This window comes from Scyliorhinus torazame, chromosome 14, assembly GCF_047496885.1.
Source record: "Scyliorhinus torazame isolate Kashiwa2021f chromosome 14, sScyTor2.1, whole genome shotgun sequence".
Classification (NCBI taxonomy): domain Eukaryota; kingdom Metazoa; phylum Chordata; class Chondrichthyes; order Carcharhiniformes; family Scyliorhinidae; genus Scyliorhinus; species Scyliorhinus torazame.
This window is the reverse complement of record NC_092720.1, coordinates 39,908,781-39,915,650: the sequence shown is the minus strand read 5'-3', so window position 1 is coordinate 39,915,650 and position 6,870 is coordinate 39,908,781.

Sequence of the window (6,870 nt, the reverse complement as noted above, 5' to 3'; positions counted from 1 at the left end):
GGGGGCCTCATGGACGGCCAGGCAAGCGATCGGGCGGCACCGATCCATGGCGAGCGATCTCGGGGGGACTACTTCTTGCATCAGGGTCCGCAGTGCGAGTCCGCCATGTTTCTTAAAGAAAGTCCAGAGTGAAACGCCAGCGTTTTGACACAGGCGTGGGGACATAGCCCCATTTTTGGAGAATCCAACCCATCGACTGAGGAATTCTTCCTGAATACACTCGACAAATTTCTCTCCATCCAAACCTCTAATGCTATGGCTGTCCCAGTTAATGTTGGAAAAGTTAAAGTCCCAAACTATTACCACCCTATTTTTCTATCTGTAATCTCTTTACATATTTGCTCCTCAATATTCCGCTGACTATTTGGGAGCCTATTGTACAGTCCTATCAAAGTGATCTTACCCTTTTTATTTTTCAGTTCTACCCACATAGACTCAGTGATATATCCTCTCTCTGTCCTGCCGTGATACTGTCCCGAATCAAAAACGCAACTCCCCCTCCTCTCTTACCTCCTGTTCTATCTTTCCTATACATCTGTTAGCCTGAACATTGAGCTGCCAGTCCTGCCCCTCCTTTAGCCAAGTTTCAGTAAAAGCTAGAATATCCCAGTCCCGTGTACCTATCCATGCCCTGAGTTCATCTGCCTTGCCCGTTAGGCCTCTTGCATTGAAATAAATGCATTTCAATCCGTTTCTCTGCCTTCCACTTTTCTCCTTACTGACTTTTGTTTCTATCCTCTCTTTACTACCCTCTTGAGTTCCTGCATTGGTTCCCATCCCCCTGTCACATTGTTTTAAACCCTCCCCAACAGTGCTAGCAAACTAGGACATTGGTTCCAAACCTGCCCAGGTGTAGACCGTATGATTTGTAATGGTCCCACCTACCCCAGAACCGGTTCCAATGTCCCTGAAATCTGAATCCCTCCCTCCTGCACCATCACTCAGGCCACGCATTCATCCTGTCTATTCTGTCATTCCTACTCTGACTAGCACCCCCAACCATTTCCCTCCCCCGCAACTGCACAATCTGCCTCTGGGAAAATTACATGGGAATAGGATGGTGCTCGAAATCTAGCATGTCGATCAGCAGCTAAAAATACCCGGCATGTCCAACACTGTGCTTGCATGCATCCACGTCATCCTCTGTACTTTATATGACATACCAGAAAATCATAGCTGGCCAACTTTTGACACTTTGTTTGTTGAGCAAAACGCAGTATAGTATCAGGGAAAAAGGAATTTAAAGCATCTTCTCGACATTTTTCTACAGCCAGGTGTTGACTGGCTGGAATCACTTTGGCAGCAGACTCCCAGCCAATCAAAGGCTACTTGCTCAGGTGTCATTCAAAAAAAATGCTGCGGAATTCTCCGTCAGCGGGATGCTCCGGTCTGCCAGCCGTGCACCCACCCACCCGGATTTCCCAATGACGTGGGGTGGCCACAATAGGGAAACCCCATTGGCTGGCTGCAGGAGTGGAGAATCCCACTGCCGGCAGGGGCGAGCCGCACACGGCTGGCGGACCGGAGAATCCCGCCCATGGACTAGTAGATTGCCACCATCCTTTCCATTGTTTTGAAAAATGATTGCATTCCAATCTTATGGAAGTTGCTTCCAACTTCAGTTTGGATGTTGAGATCCAGAAGGAGGAAGAAAACTGACAAGAAGGTTATTTTATTCCTAATTCTTCAGAGGTTATAATATAAGTTAAAATATCAAACAAACTCCATAATACAAAACAAAATACAATGCGTAATAAGGAGAGTTTAATTGTTTTAGTGGAATTGGGGCATATATCTCAGCGAGAGCCTTTCACCTGGCACACAAAGTGACGCAATTTAAACGCCGCGCTTTGCCCGAACTGGGCATCTCACGAGATTTGCCCTGCTTGCCGTGGCTCACACGACCTAATGGGCGGGATCCACATCTGGCTAGTCTGCATATTGAAGTGCTGCAGTAAGCAGCACTTCGATGTGCGCTCGCCGGAGTTACCCAAAGCGCAAGATCTAAACCCTGCTCTTTGGAGACACCAAGCGAGCACCGGTTAGTACTGGTCTCCACAAATGGGGACCAGGCGTACTGGCACTTGGAACTAAGTGCGGCCTTGGAGGATCCTTCCCTGCTAAGGCCCCGAAAAGACCCCGTTAGCGGGGTCTTTCTCAGCGCTGTAAGCGTCAGGAAACACCCGGCCTAACGCACTCAACACGGGACTCCGTTTCGTTTCCATTAAATCCCACCCACGATACTCCTGACTTCAGAATATTCCAGTTTCGGGGTAATTTGTGTAAATAAGGACGAACCCCCTGGATTCCAGTCTGGATGAGCTGTGACAGCAATGGCAGTCTGCCACAACGTCACATTGTAGGTGCTCATAGCGTTCATCTGACATTTTGTTTTTAATGTCTTGCATTTGATGCCGAAACAGAATTGATTGCTGAGCAACTGATGGTTTGGGATGTTGGGTTTGAAATTGTGCATGTTCTATGGATAGGTCAAGATTGATATGCCCAGTTACCCTTCTTTCTTAATTCTCAACGTTGTGAGAGGTATTAACAATGTGAAAAGGGAGAAACCTTTTCCAAAGACAGGGAGCTCGAGGGCAGAACATAAGAGGGCACAATTTTGGATAATTGGTAAAAGAGCCAGAGGTGACATTGTTGTCGAATTAATACGCCTAAATGGATGTGAAAGTACATTCAATTGTAACGTTAAACAGGGAATCAAATAAATACCTCCAGGCAAAAATGTTGCAGAGCTCAGGGAATGTGGGTGGGGAAGGACTAATTGGATATTTTTCACAGGATTGACGGCGAGGGCTGAATGGCCTCCTTCTATGATTCACTTATCTCAATAAATTTCATCTAGCCTCCTTTTTTTTGTGTAGGAGCTAATCGGCAGAGCATTACCTACTGTTGCAGGATCTGTTCCACATATTCACTGTAGTATTAGTCCACATTATTACAGTACCATAGTATTAGGCAGCTGTTGCTCAATGAGATTTTACAGGCAATTTCCAGGCAGGCAGCCAATCATGCTGTGCAACTTGTGAAACTTCAATACGGCACAATTGCTGGAAATGTTCCGGAAGAAAATGCGAAATCAAGAGAACGGGTAAGCAGGACATTTTTACATAAAATGGGAACCAAAGAAATGGTGCTGGAAAGCTGCTGTAGCAGGATCGTACCATGGCCGATGTTTTGCTAGGAGCTGTAATTTTACACTTTATACGGTTTTCACCAGTGATCTTCGGAACCATTATTCCTATCTGGATACCAAACTTGCATGGCAACGTCTTGTGTATCGAACATACACGTCAGCCTATAGCTGTGAGGAGAGTCAAGACACTTGAAGCTCTCTTGGTGTCACACCCCTTCAGCAGGCATTTGATGCCTGATTTTCTAGTTTTCACAGATTGTTTCCCGTGGGAGGTGATTCTGGCCATCGTGATTGGGGGTGTATTGAGTGTGAATAATTTGAGGCATTTTCCAATAGCAATTGAGAATGCAACCCTGTTCTTCACCTCTATAATAAACACCCATTTCCCAGGCATCCTGGGAGGGCAGGAATAGAGTCCTCTTACATTAGGTTACCTCCATTTATGTCACCTCAGGATTTCAAGGGATTTCCACGTGGGCAGAGCATGACCATTGTCGGCCTTGGGTGCAAATTTTGTCAGCTGGTCAAGCTCAACTTCTTCTCTGCATGACCGATGGCATCCACAAATAGTCACGCTGTAAGAAGCTAGCACAGAATAATCCCTCGGGCCCTCTCCAGTCAGAGCCTGAGCAGGTCTGCTGGCATGCAACTGGGGTCCCTAAGATAGGCTTCAGGGCTTCCTCTTCAAGGATCCCATTGGATCATCAGGACTGGGGGCCTTGCAACCACTTTCTCCACCAGAAGCAAGATAAGGCGGGTATCCGATCCACAACACAGCTCGCTGGCTTTGAAAGCAGACCAAGGCAGGCCAGCAGCACGGTTCAATTCCCGTATCAGCCTCCCCGAACAGGCGCCGGAATGTGGCGACTAGGGGCTTTTCACAGTAACTTCATTTGAAGCCTACTCGTGACAATAAGCGGTTTTCATTTCATTTCACTCACATCAGAACTCATAAGTATTCAATTGATTTCAAAGAAAAGTGTAAGAATTCAACTCAAATGGATAAAATTGTAAAGCCAACGATGTGGAAAATGTTAACCTTAAAATAAGTAAGATTAGGGGCAGAGCCTCACCAGAATTTAGCGAAGTGTCAGGCTCAGACTGAAAACTGGTGATTAACTCTCCAGTTGCACAGATCATTTTTCTCCCCAGGTATTGAAACTCTTAAAAAAGTATATTAGTGGGCATGGTTTAAGCCATCACTCTGGTGTCACGGGGCCTGATAGATCCAGCAATCGGTTCCACAGAGATCAGAGCGCCATCTGAAAGGGCGCCCCAATCAGCACTGCGACTTAACAGCCCCCAGCCCCCACCACGGAGGTGTTGGAGCTTCCCACCGCTTGCCCCCACCCTACAATATTCATCACCGGCATGCCCCTCCCTTGGCCCAACAATCATCGCTCCCCTCCCTTGGCCCAACAATCATCGCTGCCATCCCCCATCCTCCTATCCCACCTCCATGGAGGTATCGCTGGCACTCCCCCTCCCTCAGTGTCCAATCCCCCCACGCCCTCCCCCACCACACATAAGTGAATCCCCTCCCCACTATGGGGCTCCCAATAAGGCCTGTCCTGGCACTGTCCTGCCACAACATGGCACTTCCAGGTTTGCACAGTGCCAACCTAGCAATGTCAACCTGTGCCTGTGGCAGTGCCTACCCGGGCATGTCCCTCTCCTCGCCAGAGGCTATACTTATCTCAGCGCCCCAGAGGGATTCCCTTGACTGAATTGCGTTTTGTTAAAACCTGTTTTCAACCTCGCCTATGTGACATCTGGGTAAATTCTCTGTCCCGGGGCGCCCCAAGTGCGTTTCCCGACGGGACGGAGAATTGAAAAATCGGGATGGGCACCGGCGGGTGTCAATCCGATTTGTGATGCTCCGACACCCGACTGGGATGGGAATGGGGTTCGCGCCCGCCCGCCAGAAGGACAATGTAAATGAATGCAAATGGGTCTTAATGACCCATTTGCATCCATTAAGCAGGCCTGGCACTCTATTTCCCAGCCCTCCATGATTCTCCGGTCCTCTGGACCTTACTGTAGGTCTCACCAAACATGAGCCTGATGTGGTGGACCTCACGATGAGCCCAAAGTCCAATGGAGAGCCACCGTCCCACCCCCACAATGCACTACATGTCCACTCCTCCTCTACCAGATCCCTCCAGAAACCCCCAAACTGGGGGACCCCCCCAAGAGAATCCTTTAATAGGTAGACCCTTCCCACGTACCCTCTTAATAGGAAGACTCCCCCAGGCATCCCTTTAATAGCAGGATCGCCCCCAGGAATCCTTTAATAGAGGGACTCCCCCAGCAACCCCCTTAGTAGGGTGACCCCCCCCACGGATCCCCTTAATAGAAAGACACCTGTGGGACTCCATAATAGGGTGACCCCCATGAACAAACCCCTCCCCCCCCCCACAGAGACCAATTAACTAAAGGAAACCCCTCTCACATGGGCCTCCTAATTAAAGGAACCCCACCGCAGAGACCCCCTAACTATAATAACCCCCTACAGGGACTCCCTGACTAAAGAAAAAGCCCCCTCACAGACCACAGACCCCCTCCCTACTCCACCAGAAAAGAAACCCCTGTCTGGAGAGCAGTCCTGACAGGTGCACTGTAACATATTACAGGGAGTGAATGTTTAAGTTGATGGTGGACCGCCAGTCAATCAAGCTGCTGTCCAGGATGGTGTTGAGTGTCTTGAGAGTTATTGGAGGTGAACCCATCCAGGTAAGTGAAGTCACCTCACTCCTGACTTGTCCTTGGAGATGGTGGACAGGCTTTGGAAATCAGAAGGTGAGTTACTTGCCGCTGAAATCCTAGCGTTTGACTGACTCTTACAACCACAGTATTTATATGACTTGTCCAGTTCAGTTTCTGGGTAACCCCCAGGATGTTGATGGTAAGGGATTCAGTGATGGTGATGACATTGAATATCAGGTGGAGATGGTTAGATTCTCTTTTGTTGGAGATCGTCATTGCCTGGCCTGAATTTTTCATGCCACTTATCATCCAAGCCTGAATGTTGCCCAAGTCTTGCTGCGTGCGGGCATTAACTGACAAGTTGTGAAGATACTGGACACTGCAATCGGCAGCATGCATCCCATTTCTGACCTAGAATGGAGTGAGGTTCATTGATGAAGCAGCAGGAGATGGTTGGGCTGATATGTTGATAAGTCACAGGAACAGAATTAGGCCATTTGGCCCATCAAGTCTGCTCCGCCATTCGATCGTGGCTGATTCCATCCTGGCCTTAACTCGACCGTCCTGCCCGTTCTCCATAACACTTCAACCCATTACCAATTTCAAAATCTGTCTAACTCCTCCTTAAATTTACTCACTGTCCCAGCATCCACCACACTCTGATGTCGCGAATTCCACAGATTCACAACCCTTTGGGAGAAGTAGTTTCCTTTCAACTCCATTTTAAATTTGCTACCTCTTATCCTCAGACTATGACCTCTTGTTCTAGAATGCCCCACAAGAGGACGCATCAGCTCCACGTCCACTTTATCCATACCTTTTATCATCTTGTATACCTCAATTTGATCTCCCCTTATTCTTCTAAACTCTAGAGAGTATAGGCCTAATCTGTTCAATCTCTCTCCATTCTACAGACGCCTCTTCTCTGGTATCAACCGAGTAAACCTCCTCTGAACTGCCTCCAATGCCACCACATCTTTCCTCAAATAAGGGGACCAAAACTGTGCACC